This window comes from Lactuca serriola, chromosome 4, assembly GCF_051521515.1.
Source record: "Lactuca serriola cultivar US96UC23 chromosome 4, Lser_US96UC23_V15, whole genome shotgun sequence".
Lineage (NCBI taxonomy): Eukaryota > Viridiplantae > Streptophyta > Magnoliopsida > Asterales > Asteraceae > Lactuca > Lactuca serriola.
In genome coordinates, this window is record NC_136411.1 from 29,319,728 (window position 1) to 29,341,241 (window position 21,514).

Here is a 21,514-nt window from a genome sequence, read left to right on the forward strand (position 1 = left end):
CTGCAAAATTTGTAATTCAATATATAAATCAATTCTTTCAATATAATATTCTTAAACATTTGTCAAATTGGACACAAGGTTTAAACAACATTTTTTAATTCATCATCAACAAAAAAAACTAGTTTGGAAGCATCAAATAGAAAAACAAATACATAAATAAGAAGTTCAATCATCCTCCTGATTCACATCATAGAAACAAGAAACAAGAACAAAAAAGTTACAAAAGGAACTTTAGAAATTTATAGCAGAAGCAAACCACAGTAGTATCTGAAGCAAACCAATATCAGATACAAGATTTCGAGCTTAAACAGAGGTGAAATTAAAGTCAAACAAAGGAGAAAGACACTTTTTCTTACTGTATTCAAACTCCAACATGCAAAAAAAAATCAAACTCCTAAAACAAACCAAAAAAATCATATTAATAGGAGATAGATTGATGGAAGAAGATTTCAAGCTCAAACAGAAAGTAAAATCGAAATTAGTAGAAATTGTAAGTTGTAACTAAAGCAAACCTCAAAAAGCCAAGGTTTTACCTGAAGCATATCTCAAAAATCAAACATAATCCAACAGATTTCAAGCAGAAATAGATAAGAAATCGGAACTTTGGAATTGATCAAACTCCTAGGTCCATTCTACTTTAATTAAACTCCAACATATACAACCCCAACTCCTGAAAAAAAACCACAAAAGTCAGGAATCAGACCCCTGGAAGCAAGCATAGAGAGAAGATATAATCACATTAATACAAATCAAACTCACCCAAAGACCCAAATCAGTTGAAAGGAAATCAGAAATCGAGATATCAACTATAATTGAAATTAAACATGTAAAAAACAAAATCCTTAAACAAACCACAACAAAGGTTAGCATGTTTAGAAAGAAATTAGAAAAAGATTAAGAAAAATAAAAGTACAAAACTCAACGAAATCAGATCAAAAAAATCCAACAAGACTTTTCTGGCTTTCTACTTTCGTTGGCGGTTTTGCGTCAGGTTAACAATTAACAGGTTAAAAATATCGAACGATCATAAATCGAACTCCAACTTGCAAATATGAAATCGCAATAATATGAGATTATTGAGAATTTGAGATGATCGATTAAGTGAGCAGCAGGTTTAAAGAGAAATAGAATGAGAATAATGAGTAGAAATCGGATGTAGAAGGATGGTAAACAGATTCTCGATCTCTCCAATGCGATTTAGACTTTAGTGGGGCTCCTAAATCTCTCAATCTCTAACGTTTTCTTGGGGTGATACCTGATTTGGCGATTCCAATTCTCAATGTTCTTCAACTTCAATTATTTGGCGCTCAAGAAGTCCCGCTTTGCAAGACATCGAGTCGACTGCCTTCTTGGCTTCTTAGGCTAAATTTTTGGCCAAAGTAATATACATATAATAACTCAGTGGACTTAATTTATGCCCCCCTTAGTTTGATGCCCTGGGCCCAAGCCCAACTCGCCCATGTATTGGGCCGGGCCTGGGCATATCTATACACTAATGTTACGATAGGGGTACGACATGTCCTACCTATGGAGACACTTTTGTGTACCGTGGTGACACAACCACACCAAATCCCTTTTTAAGGTAACATTCCAGGGCCGGTCCTGAAAAATGAGATATTCTTAAAGGCTCAAGACGAACAAGAAAAAAAGGACCCTTGTCTTTATTATAATTTTGTATTTTTAAATAAAAATATATAATAAAAAAATAGGTAAACAAGCAAATATGTTGCTATCAATGGTAAGGAAATCAGAGAAATGAAGTGAAATAAAGTAGAATACATTGTCTATTTTGGTAAAAGAATAAAGACTACTATTTCCACAATATATTTACAAAATACATGTTTCATGGAATGTAATCTCAATTCCAATCCCACTACATTCCATGAAAATCCACAAACATGACTTTGTCTACATTAATTGCAATAAACATGAATCTAAATTTGCAACAGAGGAGTCTGAGGTAGTCATAGTGTCATACCGTAAGATTTTTGACCATCATCTCTTCCAGAATTGTCAATAAATCTCCACCTGTACTCACATTCACAATACAAAATGATCTTTAAGTGTAGATGAATCATATATGTTACGGTAATTCTGGTCCTTATCATATTTACGTAGGTCATTACTGGGCTATAAGTGATTAATTGTGGCGTCTTCACCGTTGATTTTTGATCCCGTACAAATAATGTGGTGATTGATGATCGTAGGTCCAAGTTTAAATATACTCAAAAAGAAATTTGATATAAGTGTCAGCAAAGCCAAAATTACATGAATTAATTAAGCATGTCAACCACTTACATTAATCATTTTTCTATGTACAAGAAGTTTTTCTTCGTATATAGTTAAACATGATTCTTAATTTAACCTTTGGAATAATAATATTTGGCTTATATGGGTCTTTAATTCAAATGAATATGAGCTCAACACTCTCTACCAACTTAATTTTTAGTTATTTGACTAAAATAAATCAAGAAGAAACCTGGCAAAATGGATCGTGAAGGACCGAAGGGTTGGATTGGCTACTCCCAACGGAGAGCTTATGTTCTCCAATCTTGAGTAGAATAATTAAAGATTTGAACAATGCTATCTATGGCCTCCGTGGTCCAACCAACTCTTCGTAAAACCGCAATCCTGAAAGATTCCAACAGGAAAACCCATGTGTAAAACAATGAAAATAGACAAATATGTTTGTCCTAATTCCAAAAACAACCAGACTAAAATTATGTAAAATATGTAAGGTTCAATAATTTAATGTGAGCAAACCTTTAATCAAATGAGAAACAACAATGCAGGAGGTGATTATAGTACAATATAGCAGCAAGGAGAGACATACACGTTTCGGTGTGGGAAACATGCAATTGTTCCAGCACCAAAACCTGCGGATGCCTTCCTAAGAAGATATCAATAAATTATAAATTATTTTAGATCTGATCAACAAGATTCAACTCATTCCTGATTATTGCTGTAATTTATTTCGTCGTTGTCAACCGAAATAAATGTACTTTATGTATTTAGTTTAAACTAATAATTTTTTTGCTTGGGAATTACATACCCTGTTTGGATGTTGGTGTGTTTTTAGTTTGAGTAAATATACTTTTACTTGAAAATGGCATACCAATTCAAATTTTTTCTTCTTGCAACATTTATTTAAAGTTTGATGCCAGCTATAAATGGGTTTGTAGAGAAGAAAAGGTCTTTGCACAAGAATCTTGCTCCAAAAATGGTTAATAATTATGTATGATTAAAGATTGTGACTCTGATTATAAGTCTGCCTATAAAATAAAACAATATTTGTGCATAAATTACAGTCAACTATGAAATAGAGTACAAGTGCATGTACGGATATGAAAGCATACAAGCGACTTTAGCATCTTGTCAAACTCATCAAGTATAAAAGAATTTACCTGATCTGACCACTTCTCCAAATGACATGGCTTTCTTATATACCAACAAACAAACACTAAATGTTATTCAGAGTAGTATGAGGCTTGGTCTCTTAAAGATACTATTAGAAACAAAATTGAGTTCACTAATCCAACAGATAGTTATATTAGATACCTTAGTTCTTATTTGCAGTCCTGGCAAGGATCCCTTTGCACCAACAATTGTTTGTTTGTTACTCTTCTTCTAGAACTTCAAACGGACGTCGATGGCACCAACTCCATGATCAACAAACACCACAAAAATTATATAAACGTGAAAGTGTAAGGGAGGCTAACATACCATTATTGAATAAAAAATTATTATGGATTTGATCATACTTGACACTTCACAATTAGGTTGTTCATAAAGATCATGTTGACATTTGCCATCATCTTGACCCTGTCTGCCATAAGAAAATTAACCGTCACATGGATATTTGACTACTTTCTTTATATGTTGATGAAGATACCATATTTTGAGCAAAGCAGTCTATATATAAAAATGTACACATAATAAAAGATTATACCTTCTTTTGTTCTTCATCAGACTCTAATGAACTGCTTTCTTCTGAAGAACCCGTATGCTTTCATCCTACTGTTAAAAATTAAGTTTCAAGAAATTTAGGTTTCAAGATTAAATTTAAAATGACAAAAGCAATTAGAATTCATATATATATATATATATAGAGAGAGAGAGAGAGAGAGTTAGGTTCGTGTGAGACGGCCTAATTTTGTAAGACCGTGAGACGCATTTTTTTAGTTTTTTATTTTTTTAGTTAATTCAAGTTCCGAAAATAATATTTAAAAAAAGAATTTTTGGATTTTTCCATTTATTTTGCATTTTAAAATTATTTTTTAGAATATGTACAGTGTAATATTCTATTAGAATATTTCACGTATTTTTCAAAACAAAATGGAATTTATTTTTATTTTTTTTAGTTAATTCAAGTTCCGAAAATAATATTTATAAAAAGAATTTTTAGATTTTTCCATTTATTCTGCATTTTAAAATTATTTTTTAGAATATGTCAGTGTAATATTCTATTAGAATATTTCACGTATTTTTCAAAAAAAATGGAATTTTTTTTTAAATTTTTTTTAGTTAATTCAAGTTCCGAAAATAATATTTAAAAAAAGAATTTTTGGATTTTTCAATTTATTTTGCATTTTAAAATTATTTTTAGATTTGGTCTCACGGTCTCACAAAATTAGAATGGTCGCAAATGAACCTGAACCTATATATATATATATATATATATATATATATATATATATATATATATATATATATATCATTATTATATACAAAAACGTTTTTGTCTATAACTTTGATCGTGTTGTTCACGCAGGCAAATTTTTTAGCGCGTGAAAAAGTCTTCTTCCACTCTCACCGCCTATATAGGCCAATGCATGTTCTCCACAAAAGCCAAACATGTGGCTTCTTCTCCGTCTCTATCATCTTCTCCATATCTATAGTTCATTTCCCCATAAAGCTTTTTAAGATAACTGCAACGAATACCTCAATCACTGCTTCATCACTATCTCTATCATCTCACCACCGCTTCCGTCTATTTCACAAATTAAAGACGGCGATTAAAGAGTCGGCGTCTACTATCGCTTCCTATTTTCCCCCCTTTTTCTCCTCTTCCACCGCAAGCTCAAGTCGTTTCTTCAACCTACCTTAACGTCGATTTCCCTCCACCGCATTCCTTCCTTCAACATTGAAGATTATGATTAGAGAGGCACATGTGTTAATTGTATCAGTGAGCCAATTCTAACCTTGGGTACTTTTTTTGCCTTAAAGCAACCTCATCATCATTTTTTTCTTTTACTCTTTCTATTCAGGATCACTATCAAAGTGGATACCGAGCAGAGCATAACGACATCCCTCTCCACCTCTTTCGTCTCTCAGGTAACTATCTATCAGCCTTTGTTTTGGTTTCTCATTTGTTTTTTATTTGATTATAAGAGATCTAAATCAGATGAAGATAGTTTGGTGTTCTTGTCCATGGCGATCTGATTAGCGTGAAGCGTTGCTGACATCAACTATTTCATGCTTAAAACAAACAACACTATTTTTCTGTTTCTCTCCCTTTATACATCAACAATGGACGTTCGGTAATCAATCGAATCAATTGCTTGCGGCTATAATTGCTTTAGGTGAACACAAACATCTCAAATTCTTTTTTAGGGTTAAATTTTTTTGTGCCATGGTGGAATTTTGTTGAATGTTGCTTGTTTATAACTGAATTACTCGATGCTTTAACAGATAATCATGCTCAAAACAACCTTCTTCTATGCTACAAGAATACACTCGGGATTTCTTCACCATCGCTCCATCAAAGGCCCCTTTCCTAAAATCTTTTTTATTCAGGCTTAATTGCAACTCATGATTTTTGTATTTTTTTCTGATATTTAGTAATATATATATATATATATATATATATATATATATATATATATATATATATATATATGTTCAGGTTCATTTGAAACCATTTTAATTTTTTGAGACCATGAGACAAAATTTAAAAATAATTTTAAAATGCAAAATTAATGGAAAAATCCAAAAATTCTTTTTTTAAATATTATTTTCGGAACTTAAATTAAATAAATAAATAAAATAAATAAATAAATCTTGTTTTTTTTTTCAAAAATACGTGAAATATTCTAATAGAATATTACACTGACATATTCTAAAAAGTAATTTTAAAATGCAAAATAAATGGAAAAATCTAAAAATTCTTTTTTTAAATATTATTTTCGGAACTTGAATTAACTAAAAAATAAATTAAAAAAATCCCATTTTTTTTGAAAAATACGTGAAATATTCTAATAGAATATTACACTGTACATATTCTAAAAAATCATTTTCAAATGCAAAATAAATGGAAAAATCTAAAAATTCTTTTTTTTTTAAATATTATTTTCGGAACTTCAATTAACTAAAAAAATAAAAAAAAAAAAAATCATGTTTTTTATTTTTGAAAAATACGTGAAATATTCTAATAGAATATTACACTGTACATATTCTAAAAAATAATTTTAAAATGCAAAATAAATGGAAATATCCAAAAATTCCTTTTTTAAATATTATTTTCGAAACTTGAATTAACTAAAAAAAATTAAAAAAATAAAAAAAATGTTTCTCATGGTCTCACAAAATATAGGTGGTTCTCAAATGAACCTAACCGTATATATATATATATATATATATATATACCCTTAAGGGTATATGTGGGAAAAGTGAATATACCCATAAGGGTATATAAGCATAGATACTCAAACTTACTATACTACGTCGTTTTCTATTATATATATACATTGTAATTGTCCAATGTTCTTGTAATTGAACTAAGTTGGTTTAGTTTGAAGATTTTTATGAATTTCACATTTATTGACCTCTTACATAATTTTCATTTTCAAATATAATAAATATATCCTAGTAGTGTTCGACAAAAAAATGTGACGTAAGATGAAGATAATAGTCAAATTTTGGAAATGTTGAAAGTAAATCAAGCTAGGGTTGAAGGTTAATAACATTATAATGAATATATCAAAAATATCAAACAAAACGACGTATTACGTTGGGTTTGGGTACCTAAGCTTATATACCCTTAAGGGTATATTCCCTTTTCCATATATATATATATATATATATATATATATATATATATATATATATATAGGTTAGGTTCATGTGAGACGGCCTAATTTTGTGAGACCGTGAGACGCAATCCTAGCAACTTATTTAGTAGATAAAAAACATTTTTAAAAAGCAAAATAACTAAAAATTTTCGGAAAAAAAATTTCAAATACTATTTTCGGTATTTATATTTTCCGAAAAAAATAAAAAAAATACCAAATTTTTTTTAAAAAAATACATTTTTTACATATTCTAGTAGAATATTTGAGTACTCTACATATCTGACAAATCTAGTAGAATATTCTAACATTCTAAAAATCACATTAAAATATTTACACTGTAATATTCTATTAGAATATTTCACGTATTTTTCAAAAAAACAATAATATTTAAATTTTTTAATTTTTTTTTTATTTTTTAGATAATTAAAGTTCCAAAATTAATAAATAAAAAAAGAATTTTTGGATTTTTCCTTTTATTTTGCATTTTAAAATTATTTTTAAATTTGGTTTCACGTCTCAAAAAATTAACATGGTCTCAAATGAACCTGAACACACACACACACACACACACACACACACATATATATATATATATATATATATATATATGTATTAACTAACTAATAATTGTCTGGTTGTAGGAATGATTGGGGCCAATCATTTATTTATTTTAAGAAAGTGAATAATACATATTATTAAATTAAAGATAATTAGAAAATACCATCTAATTTCATTTTAAGGGTATTTTAGTCAATTAAAAAAATAAAAAGGAAAATTTCATATTTTAGGGGATAATAAATTCTATTAATTTTAAAATTTTGATTGTAGGGATGATAATTCTCGAATATTCTGACAAAATACGTTTATCAAAAATAAAAATAATCTTGAACCAGAAGATAATAAAAATATTCTTCAACCTATTTCTTGATCATTATGTTAAAAACTTCATGTATAATAACAAATTCTTGAACCATCAATTGAAGAATAAAACAAAAATTGCATTATTCTTATAGAATACGGGTAACAATTGCTAAGAATTACATTTATTAATAAAGAATAAAACTAAAAAAAAAACTTTCAAATCAGGAAAAAAAATATCAAAATCTAATAAAGACACTAATACATTCTAAAAGAATAATGTTGCTAAGAATCTCTTCAAATTTCGTGGTCTGTTCTTCAAGCATCAGCTTCTGTGGAAGCAAATCTGATGCATAAATCAGGGAGAAAATATTCATATTCCGTTCCAACAGAATTGGAATTCGTGAATCGATTCTTATAGAATTGAAATTCAAGATTCAATTACGGTATGCATTCTGTTGGAAAAATATCCAAGTAAAAAAATGCATAAATCAATAGAACAAACTCACTATACTATGTCGTTTTGTATTATATGTATACATTGTAATTGTCCAATGTTCTTATAATTCAACTTCTAACTTGATTTACTTTGAATATTTTTATAAATTTCTCATTTATTGTCCTCTTACAAAATTTTCATTTTCAACTATAATATATATAGCCTAGTAGTGTTTGACAAAAAGATGTGATGTAAGATTAAGATAATAGTGAAATTTTAGAAATGTTTAAAGTAAATCAAGTTAGGGTTGAAGTTTAATAACATTATAATGAATAGATCAAACAAAACGACCTATTATGGTGGGTGTGGGTACCTAAAGTTATATACCCTTAAGGGTATATTCACTTTTCCCTATATATATATATATATATATATATATATATATATATATATATATATATATATATATATATATATATATATATATATATATATATATAGGGCTAGATTAAAGTGTTTTTTACATTTATTGTGTGCTAGAATGCATCAATAGGAATTTAGTAAAATTATATTGTTATTTAATTAAATAATGATATATATTAAATGGTTTCCATAATTATATGTATATTAAATGATATCCATAATTATAATTTTTCTCTTTATGGAAATTAATTAAATTCGTCATTAATGTCATCAATAACATTCTTTCAGAATGAATTCGTATATAGGTTTTTATGTCAGCAATAACATTATTTCAAGACTCATTCACTTAAAATACAATAAAGTTGTATGGAATATGAAGACTGAGGGTGTATTCTAGTAGAATATACTCTCGTTCTCCTAGAATACACTCTTATTATTTTATATATGAATTCATTCTGAAAAAATATTATAATTGACATTAATGACGAATTAAATTACTTTTCATAAAAATGATTTATAAATATGGATATCATTTAATATACATTTAATGTTTACTCAATTTTTATTGGTGCATTCTAGCAGACAATAGATGTGAGAAACATTTGAACCTACCTATATATATATATATATATATATATATATATATATATATATATATATATATATATATATATATATATATATATATATATATATAGGTTAGGTTAATGTGAGACGACTTAATTTTGTGAGACCATGAGACGCAATCCTAGCCACTCATTTATTAGATAAAAATAACATTTTTAAAATGCAAAATAACTGAAAATTTTCGGAAAAAAAACATTTCAAATATTATTTTCGGAATTTATATTTTCCGAAAAACAAATTATAAAAAAATTTTAAAAAAATACGTTTTTTTTTTTTACATATTTTAGTAGAATATTAGAATATTCTACATATCTGACAAATCTAGTAGAATATTCTAACATTCTAAAAATCATATTAAAATATTTACAGTGTAATAATCTATTAGAATATTTCACGTATTTTTCAAAAAAATAAAAGTAATTTTTTTATTTTTTTTATTTTTTTAGATAATTAAAGTTTCGAAAATAATATTTAAAAAAAGAATTTTTGGATTCTTCCTTTTATTTTTCATTTTACAATTATTTTTAGATTTGGTCTCATAGTTTCACAAAATTAACACGGTTTCAAATGAACGTGAACATATATATATATATATATATATATATATATATATATATATATATATATATATATATATATATGCCGAAGTTATTCTATTCTAACTAATTATTGTGTGGTTGTAGGAATGATTTTGGGCCAATCATTTTATTTATTTTAAGAAAGTGAATAATACATATTATTAAATTAAAGATAATTAGAAAATACCATCTAATTTTATTTTAAGGGTATTTTAATCAATTAACATAAATTTTAAAAAGAAAAATTGCATATTTAAAGGGAGAATAGATTCTATTAATGTTAACAATTTTGTTGTAGGGATGATAATTCTCGGATATTCTGACAGAATATGTTTATCAAAAATAAAATATTCTTGAACAAGAAAATAATAAAAATATTCTTGAACAAGAAAATAATAAAAATATTCTTGAACCTATTTCTTGATCATGACTTTTAAAATTTCTTGTATAATAACAAATTCTTAAACCATCAATTGAAGAATAAAACAAAATTTACATTAATTCTTATAGAATACGGGTAACAATTGCTAAGAATTACATTTATTGTTAAAGAATAAAACTAAAAAAAACATCAAAATCTAATAAAGACACTAATACATTCTAAAAGAATAATGTTGCTAAGAATCACTTTAAATTCCGGGGTCCGTTCTTCAAGCATCAACTTTTGTGGAAAAAAATCTGATGCATAAATCAGTGAGAAAATAGTCATATTCCGTTCCAACATAATTGGAATTCGTGAATCCATTCTTATAGAATTGGAATTCAAGATTGAATTACGGTATGCATTCTGTTGGAAAAATATCCAAGTAAAAAAATGCATAAATCAGTAGAACAATGGAGATGAGATGCACAATCGATAAACATTCGATAAAAATTCCATCACTAACCATGAATACAATCTGAGGCTGGCATGACATGTTGAACAATCAATACCACCATATTTCTCTTTAGCATTTCATCAAACACTTTTAAGGTGCTCCCTAAATCACCACATTTTCTATGAATCATGGATGAAAAAAATTCCAAATCAGAATCATCAACATAAAATTCATATGAATGACAAGATGAATCAACCCAATAAAACACCCAAAGGAAATGTGTGTTTCCTTTTGTAACTATCAAGTGAAATATCAAACCCATACACAATTCTACTTCATATTCTTCCTGTCAATCTCAAGCAATAAACACGCATCCAAAATACCCCCTCGGTATCTATAAAAAACGAACAGAAAAAAGGAAAGAAAGAGGAACCTTACCTATAGTTGTTGCCTTTCCCGATTAACAAACAGCCCACATACAGCTGCCTTCATCTTTCCTTCCTCAATCAAGCAAAGGAAAGGAGATACTATCATCGTGATGGCTCTATTGAGGCAGCTGATCCCGCACCTCGTCTCTGCATCCACTGGGTCTGATGAAAACCTTCAACCACACCGAGACCTCCTTTGTCATCGCCTTCTTCCTCTTTTTTTCCCAAAAACCGTAGACCTTCGAAGCTCTCATATTCGCTGCCCCACTAAGACCGCAGCAGCTTCGCTGCTTCTCTACCACGACCCAGAAACCACAGAGACTTCTCCCTCCTTACGATCTGAAAGCATCTATACCCTCTCGGTCTAGTTTTTTTGTCTGCGACGAACAAAGAACCAAGAGTCGCATCGTTGTTGTAACGCCCGCAGATCCGGGCTAGTCAATTTATAGGCAATAGGGGTCGAAAACGACTTTTTGACAAAAGATTATTTAGAATAAATAATCTTAACCAAGTTGTAGAATATGTAACAAGGTTTCCGTACATATAAAGAACGCCGAAATCTGAGTTATAACGAAGAAGTTATGACCCGTCGAAGTTTTACGGCAAAACCGACACGACACCGGGAAGCGTAAAAAGTGAATTTATGACAAAATACTTTTTAGCCTTAGCAATCTAAACGAAAGTTGTAGTATATGTTAAACCAAGAACATACAAAAAAAGAACGCCCAAATCTGACTTCGTATGAGGAAGTTATGAATTTTCTAAGATTTTGGCTTAGCAGTGCACGGCCGGAAACTCAAATTTTAGTTCGAGCGGTTTTTGGCTTACGCGACCTAAATGAGAGTTGAAGATCTCATTAACAGGAACTCAACGGTAAAAAGATAGACGAAAACGGAGTCCGTATGAAGAAGTTACGAATTCTTCGCGGTCATTTTAACAGTCTAAATACCTCCTACTGTTAAATTTGAGATCGGTCGAGAATTAGCCGACGGAGTCTAAATGAAAGTTGTAGATCATGATTTTACCTACGTTTTGAAAAAAAGAACGTCGAAAACGGAGCTCGTATGCGAGAGTTATGATTTTTCTAAGTTTGAAGGCTGATACGCGATATTGGGTGACGTGGCGCGATCACAACCATTGCTTTCTCTCCAAGGAAAGCCATCAGATGATGACACGTGACACCAACTCGGCGAGTAGGTCCTCCTACTCGGCGAGTTCGTCAGGATTTCACCCTATAAATAGAAGTGTCGGGTTTCTCTCATTTCTCACACCTTTCCCCACTTCTTTCTCTCTCTACACTCTCTCTAGCCTACCTTAAGCCCCTAAAGCCTAGGTAAACCCCCTAGCACCCGAAGGAAGCCCCGAGAAAAGAGCCTTTTGGCTCGGAAACGCTGCTCCAGCGAAGCCTGGTTTTTGAGAAAACCCGCTGTAAGTGAGCTATGCCTACCCTATCTTTAGTATTACTTATGTTTTAATATATTAATGTTATTAGGACCTTATAATAAGTATTTGGGCTATTATTATGAGTTATATTGAGTGTTATTTAATGTTTATATAATAATAATAATATCTGTACAATTAATTAGTCGCGGTTAACGCCAGACTAAACCCTAGTCATATTGATACTAGGTTTTGTCGAGGAAATTGTTTTAAGAGTAACGAAGTGTTGTCCGAGTGACGAGTCACCACCTAATTAGGTGAGTGCATGGTCCCTTTCATCTTACACATAGATATGAAATATTTTATATAAATTACGTGCTATGTGTGCATATTATCCGAATACTTGTTGTCTATGATGGATGAATGATTTTACACATGTTTTAAATGATTTAAACTGTATATTTTATTTACATCTAAATAATATGTTGGGATAAAACATGGGTAGATGAAATAGTTGATGTGTGAAGAAATAAAATGATGAGAGATAGGTGACGATAATTAGGTGATGATAGATAGGTGATGATGAATCGGTGATGTAGGATGAAAGATACTATAACCTTGTCTGACAATTTGGAGATGTAGTCATCTACCAGAGTATAGATGCCGACCACACACTATTATAGACAACTTTGTGGAAACACCAGCAGGCTCATAACCTGTAGGTGATGAATTACGAGTTCAGGCAATGTTGTAACTACGTATTCATGCGATGATACTCTAACACCCTTACTATGAATTACGAGTTCAGGCGATGTTGTAACTACGTATTCATGCGATGATACTCTAACACCCTTACTATGAATTATGAGTTCAGGCGATGTTGTAACTACGTATTCATGCGATGATACCCTAACCCTTGGTGGTCACGTATTGAGGGAGTAATCCCTAAATCAATACTGTCCATGCGATGTAGGCGATGATCCTTAGGGAGAGTCCTTAGGAACAAACATATAAGGAAATGCGATGTAAGGAGATGAGAGGTAAATATGATGTAGGAGACGACCCTTAGGGAAGGTACTTAGGAATAAAGAAGATAATGGGGATGGGTAATTGGATTAATTGTTTGATGATTGAACATAATAATTATATTATTGTGGGTTGAAAACCCTATGTACTCACCAGGTTTCCCAACCTGACCCACTCCAACTTATTTATATCACAGTTGTCGATATGAAGTGACATTACACTCAGAGATTAAAGAGATGTAGATCACTAGTGTAAATAAATGTAAGTTCTATTTATGCTTATGTTCCTGTATTGACAATGACATCCCAAATGTTTTAAAATGAATAAAATACGTTTCTTCGAAAATGTTTTGATAACGTATTTATCGTATTTTTCTGGGAACAAATTCCGCAATATTTTTATGAAAAGAAGTACTCTGATTTTTATAAAGCATAAACAACATAGGTCTTTTTTGGCCGTGAAAATGGGGATGTCACAGTTGGTATCAGAGCATTAGTTTAAGCGAACTAGGAATTTGTAGGAAATTTCTAGACTTAAACTTAGAATGCTAAGTGATGATTGTGAGGTGTGAGCACTAGCTTATTTTAGGAATTATGCCTAAAATGCTTTTATGTGCTAAATGCTTTATGCCTTATATGCTGTTATTTATTCGGATCGATGGTCTGTTGCCGACCGAATCTGGAAACCTTATGTGTTTAGGATTCTAAATGTACGACTACGATATTAGAGTTAGCATGTAAACGTTTCGGAGTGATAATGATGATTTAAATGTCTATCCTAAATAAAGATCTGGATTCACCTTATTCGGTGTATAGATCAAGATGGCAAGGACCCGTAGCGGAAACGTGAATGCAAATGAGAATAGGAATCAACCCCCGGTGATTCAGCAATTACATGTCGTAGTAGAAGATGTACCCGAGCCAATCACCATGGCTGGAGTTCAAGCCATGATTCAGGCTATACTAGCTGAACAAAGGGAAGAAATGAGACAGATGTTCCACGAAAATAGGGATGAACCTACCATACATGTTGAGCCGACCGAGCCAATTCCCGAGCAATCTGAGGAAGGGAACTACAGCCGCCAAGTGAGTCAAGTAGGGACTCAAGGTGAACGAAGGGATGGCCCGGAGAGGAGAAACGACTAGGATAGGCGAATGTACAAAAATTTCTTAAGTGCAAGACCACCAAGAATCTCAGGGAGCCCGAAGCCTGTGGAAATTATGGACTGGATCTCCGAGATGGAGATGGTGTTTGAGAGTTGCGACTGTAGCAACAAGCCGAAAATCGTCTTTGCGGTCAGACAACTAAAGACCGGAGTCTTGAGCTGGTGGAAGTTATTGGCAGATACGATGCCCAAGGGAGAAGCAAGCAAGATGTCTTGGGAAGATTTCCTGAAGCAACTGAAAATGTAGTACTGCTCTGAGCAGGATCTACTAGAGATCAACAACGAGTTTCAGAACCTAAAGAAAGGAAAAATGAGTGTCACCGAGTACGCTGCAAGTTTTAGAAGATGAAGCTTGTTCCTTACCTAGTTCTAACGGAACTTTCCAAGGTCAACATGTTTGCCAATGGATTACCAGCGGACTTTGATCCAATGGTCAAACAAGCAACCACTTTGAAAGTCGCCATCTGGGCAGCCAAGAATGTTGAGACCCAAATAAGGGAAAAGGGTCTGGAGAAAGCTGAAGTTGGTGAAAAGAGGAAGTTTGAAGGATCCTCTAGACCTGATAATAAGGGAAAGTTCACGAAGTCTAACCTGGACGACTGAAGGAATGGAGCCAAGTTGTGTGAGAAGTGCAAGAAGAAGCACTTCGGAAGATGCGATGGAGAAGTGACGTGCTATAAGTGTGGTAGGACCGGTCACTATTCCAAAGATTGTACATTTGATAGCAAGAAGTGCTACGAATATGGAAGTAATGGACATATTTCAAAGGACTGTCCAAAAAAAAAGGAACCACAAAAACCAAATGCACCGCCAAAACCAAGGGCATTCCACATGATCCTCGACGAAGCAGAAAACCATGCGAGGAATCAAGGATGAGGACTTCATATCCGAAGATCAAGTTATGCAGTAGTCATTGTATCGTATGATGTAGCCTATTAGAGGCATAGTCTAGGGCGAAGTTTAACACCTATGTAATAATTTCGAGAAATAATAAAGCCCTCATTTTGTTATGTGATGTGTTAAACTGTTATGTGATTTTCCTGTAGGTTGACTTGGAAAACTGTGAGACAATACTTGGAACGAGTATGAGTAGGTGTGAATGGTAGTAGAGGCCTATACTACCGGAAGCACATGACTCACACTTGGATCAGGGAAAGTCACAAGGTTACCAAGAAGCTAGTAATTGATTTTGTTTTATTCAAGTATGTCGTTACCATTGTTTCGGTAACGACTAAGAAGATTGTTGTTATCCCGACCCTAGTGGTCATATCACATTGAGTCCGACTACGATGAGTAGGTTACGTGGTTCAGAGAACCAAGTTTGATGTAGCGTCCGACTTAAACCAAACTATTAAAATCAAAGCGATCAATAGAAGTATCGCGCTCGTTGTTAAAGAAGTTGGTAGCTAGAAATGCTACATGTTAAAATGTGATTATATAACATTAGACGATGTAGGAAGGCATATTCCATTCCGGAATTTGACTCTAGGAGACCTGAGTCTAAGCGTTGCTATATACGATGATAGGTCATTAGAATATGACACATCGGTCAATTGTAGTAATCAAATTAACTTATCCTAAGTTTGTTAAGAATAAGAAGGAGTCTCTGATAAAGAATGAGGTTGTGACACGAAGGTCATGATTGAAAGTTTAACGAGCAAGTGCAAGATCGAGCACCGCCTACAGTCAAGGAGTCCAAGAGATAGATACTCATTCGAAGAAACAACAAAGTTACGATTATTACCTAGGATGAAGAGATAACGTATGGAGTCATTATACTATCATGTTTCGTTGATGATTCCGGGACGTAATCATCCTAAGGGGGAGATAATTGTAACGCCCGCAGATCCGGGCTAGTCAATTTATAGGCAATAGGGGTCGAAAATGACTTTTCGACAAAAGATTATAAAGAACGCCGAAATCCGAGTTATAACGAAGAAGTTATGACCCGTCGAAGTTTTACGGCAAAACCGACACGACACCGGGAAGCGTAAAAAGTGAATTTATGATAGAAGACTTTTTAGCCTTAGCAATCTAAATGACAGTTGTAGTATATGTTAAACCAAGAACATACAAAAAAAGAACGCCCAAATCTGACTTCGTATGAGGAAGTTATGAATTTTCTAAGATTTGGCTTAACAGTGCACGGCGCAAAACTCGAATTTTAGTTCGAGCGGTTTTTGGCTTACGCGACCTAAATGAGAGTTGAAGATCTCATTAATAGGAACTCAACGGTAAAAAGATAGACGAAAACGGAGTCCGTATGAAGAAGTTACAAATTCTTCGCGGTCATTTTAACAGTCTAAATACCTCCTACTGTTAAATTTGAGATCGGTCGAGAATTAGCCGACGGAGTCTAAATGAAAGTTGTAGATCATGATTTTACCTACGTGTTGAAAAAAAGAACGTCGAAAACGGAGCTCGTATGCGAGAGTTATGATTTTTCTAAGTTTGAAGGCTGATACGCGATATTGGGTGACGTGGCGCGATCACAACCATTGCTTTCTCTCCAAGGAAAGCCATCAGATGATGACACATGGCACCAACTCGGCGAGTAGGTCCTCCTACTCGGCGAGTTCGTCAGGATTTCACCCTATAAATAGAAGTGTCGGGTTTCTCTCATTTCTCACACCTTTCCCCACTTCTTTCTCTCTCTACACTCTCTCTCTAGCCTACCTTAAGCCCCCTAAAGCCTAGGTAAACCCCTAGCACCCGAAGGAAGCCCCAAGGCTCCTGAAGCCCCGATAAAAGAGCCTTTCGGCTCGAAAACGCTGCTCTAGCGAAGCCCGGTTTTCGAGAAAACCCGCTGTAAGTGAGCTATGCCTACCCTATCTTTAGTATAACTTATGTTTTAATATAGTAATGTTATTAGGACCTTATAATAAGTATTTTGGCTATTATTATGAGTTATATTGAGTGTTATTTAATGCTTATATAATAATAATAATAATATCTGGACAATTAATTAGTCGCGGTTAACGTCAGACTAAACCCTAGTCATATTGATACTAGGTTTTGTCGAGGAAATTGTTTTAAGAGTAACGAAGTGCTGTCCGAGTGACGAGTCACCACCTAATTAGGTGAGTGCATGGTCCCTTTCATCTTACACATAGATATGAAGTATTTTATATAAATTACGTGCTATGTGTGCATATTATCCGAATACTTGTTGTCTATGATGGATGAATGATTTTACACATGTTTTAAATGATTTAAACTGTATATTTTATTTATATCTAAATAATATGTTGGGATAAAACATGGGTAGATGAAATAGTTGATGTGTGAAGAAATAAAATGATGAGAGATAGGTGACGATAATTAGGTGAGGATAGATAGGTGATGATGAATCGGTGATGTAGGATGAAAGATACTATAACCTTGTCTGACAATTTGGAGATGTAGTCATCTACCAGAGTATAGATGGCGACCACGGACTATTATAGACAACCCTGTGGAAACACCAGCAGGCTCATAAGGTGATGAATTACGAGTTTAGGCGATGTTGTAACTACGTATTCATGCGATGATACTCTAACACCCTTACTATGAATTACGAGTTCAGGCGATGTTGTAACTACGTATTCATGCGATGATACTCTAACACCCTTACTATGAATTATGAGTTCAGGCGATGTTGTAACTACGTATTCATGCGATGATACCCTAACCCTTGGTGGGCACGTATTCAGGGAGTAATACCTAAATCAATACTGTCCAGGCGATGTAGGCGATGATCCTTAGGGAGAGTCCTTAGGAACAAACATATAAGGAAATGTGATGTAAGGAGATGAGATGTAAATATGATGTAGGAGACGACCCTTAGGATAAATCCTTAGGGAAGGTACTTAGGAATAAAGAAGATAATGGGGATGGGTAATTGGGTTAATTGTTTGATGATTGAACATAATAATTATATTATTGTGGGTTGAAAACCCTGTTTACTCACCAGGTTTCCCAACCTGACCCACTCCAACTTATTTATATCACAAGTGTCGATATGAAGTGACATTACACTGAGAGATTAAATAGATGTAGATCACTAGTGTAAATAAATGTAAGTTCCGTTTATGCTTATGTTCTTGTATTAACAATGACATCCCAAACGTTTTAAAATGAATAAAATACGTTTCTTCGAAAATGTTTTGATAACGTATTTATCGTATTTTTCTGGGAACAAATTCCGCAACATTTTTATGAAAAGAAGTACTCTGATTTTTATAAACCATAAACAACATCGGTCTTTTCTGGCCGTGAAAAAGGGGATGTCACAGTTGTCTTGGTGCTTTCCTTCGTGACTACCTTCGGTTGTTCCTCAACTCTCGATAGGATGCTAGGGCTTTATCAGGTATGAGATTGAATCTATTGAGGAGGAAGACACACTTACGAATTTATTTAATTAGGTTAAAAGTCAAAGCTAGCAACATTATAGGGAGTAATTATGGAATTCATTTACCAAATTACTAAATAACCCTTATTCATTTATTTAATTATTTAATTATTTATTTAATTTTGATTGGCTCACAATCTCTCTCACATCCACACAATACTTAGTTAGAATACCTGAACTCTCTCTCTCTCTCTCTCTATATATATATATATATATATATATATATATGGTCCGGTTCCAATGATGACTCTTTTTTTTGGTGCGGACTCATGATGACACCTTAAAAAATTGAAAAAAAATATAAAAAAATACAAATCATAAAATCGAGCATAGTACTATATCGGAGATAAAACAAAATTTGGATCATTAAAATTGAATAATGGATCATAAAACGTGAATCATTGATCATAAAAATGATCCATACTTCAATTTTATTGATCCAAAAAAAAATTTCATTTTTTTTTCTCTTTGATATAGTACTATGCTCGATTTTATGACTTGTATTTTTTTTTCAATATTTTTAAGGTGTTCTCACCGAAAAAAAAGTCATCACCCGATCTTATATATATATATATATATATATATATATATATATATATATATATATATATATATATATATATATATATATATATATATATAAGTTCATCGGTTGCTCTAGAATCTAACGTAAGTGGGTTTGGAAGGGAAGTTTAGGAATTATGTTTTGATTTTTTTGGAATTCTAAGGATTTTTCAACCAATTTTGTGGGATTTTAGAGTGTGCGTGTAAAAATATCGGCGCACGTCTTTAAAGTAGATGGATCCTGGCTTCCGGCGTGACGTTCAGTTGCATGTATCCACTGCTTCGCCATCTATACATGTCTTCTGTACAACTACCCATGTGGCTTTCTTACTGCAGTCACTTGGGAATAGCTGTCCTCCACCACCACCGATGCTCCCATCTCCTAAGAAACCATTTGACCTTCAAAAACACGCTTCTCCTAAGATACGACCACAAATAGTACCTCAACATTTGACCGAAGATTCACAAAGCACCGCTTTTCTCTCTTTCTACTAGCTTCCTGCTCTACCTCCTTCCACCTCTATTTCTCAGACTCTCACACCTTACTTGCTTTGGAACTTCAACCCTAAGTTCGTTTTTCATATTCATTTTCGATTTCTCTTTCACTTTTATTAATCGTTTTCTTTATTTTTTTGATTTTATTTTGCAGAAGGTTTTTGAAATTCGACAGTTATGGTTGTGACTTGTGGGAACATCAATAGGGTTATTGGATCTTTTGTGTCTCATGATTGATGTTCCCTTCTCCTCTTTTGACGATGTAGCAGCAGGTCATGGCGATTATATGGTCGATGTACTCACACAACGGTTAGAGGTGTTGGAACTTTGTTAAATGGAAAATACTATCTATGGGACTTGTCCCACATTGGAAGAAAGAGGAACTTTATACTCCCTTAAAAAGCCTCCTACTAGTTGTTTACTAATTAGATCAAAGGCTTGGACTAGATGGATTGGGTTGGATTTGGTGATTGGGCTAGTAAAAATGGTTAGATTAATATATATATATATATATATATATATATATATATATATATATATATATATATATATATTTAATGGTCAAAAGATTGGCCTTGGGCCTTGGGGGTCTTGGGGTCTCATTGACTAGTTACATTATTTTATATATATATTAATTCCGATTTTGACTTTTATTATTTATTAAAAAAATATGTTAAATTCGTTTTAACTGTTTTGACAGTTATTTTCGGTTAGCAGTTTTTGGAGGGAAAACCTGTCACTCTATACCTATAAATAGATCACCAAAGAATAGATTTCGGGTTCAGAAAAACCATTCAATTATTCCTCATATAAATTCGTATTCCTCATACAATGAAGGGAACATAGTGAATTTCGTCAGAATCAAGAGAAGATCTTGGTTGGTTGTTGTATCCTCTTGACAGATCCCTACCAGGAAAATTTCTGTCTTAGGACACTACAAGGCAGGCCTCAATCTCTACATTTTCGTGATTATATTTCTGTGTAATCATCAAACAAGTATGTTTTCTGTAAATTGATTCTTGTATATTAAATATATCTTAATTTACTTCATTTTATTTCAGTTACTTTGTTGATTGTATACTTCTGTAATAACAATCTAAGACAGAAATCAAAGACTGAAGAATGGATCAAAATTCCATCATCAAAACACATGTGGAAAAGCCTGAGAAATTCAAAGGCTCAGATTTCCGGAGATGGCAACAGAAGATGTTGTTTTATCTAACAACTCTTCATGTTTCCAATGTTCTCACTGA

General features: G+C 32.3%; 1 long non-coding RNA gene across 1 annotated transcript; it reads left to right on the forward strand.

Annotated features, from left to right (window-relative positions):
- The first annotated feature begins 4,869 nt into the window (after window positions 1-4,869).
- LOC145100019 (uncharacterized) lies at window positions 4,870-5,829 on the forward strand. The gene is made up of 4 exons (XR_013704767.1): window positions 4,870-5,185; window positions 5,268-5,334; window positions 5,405-5,582; window positions 5,692-5,829. It is a non-coding gene; the product is annotated as an uncharacterized LOC145100019 (long non-coding RNA).
- Window positions 5,830-21,514: the final 15,685 nt, after the last annotated feature.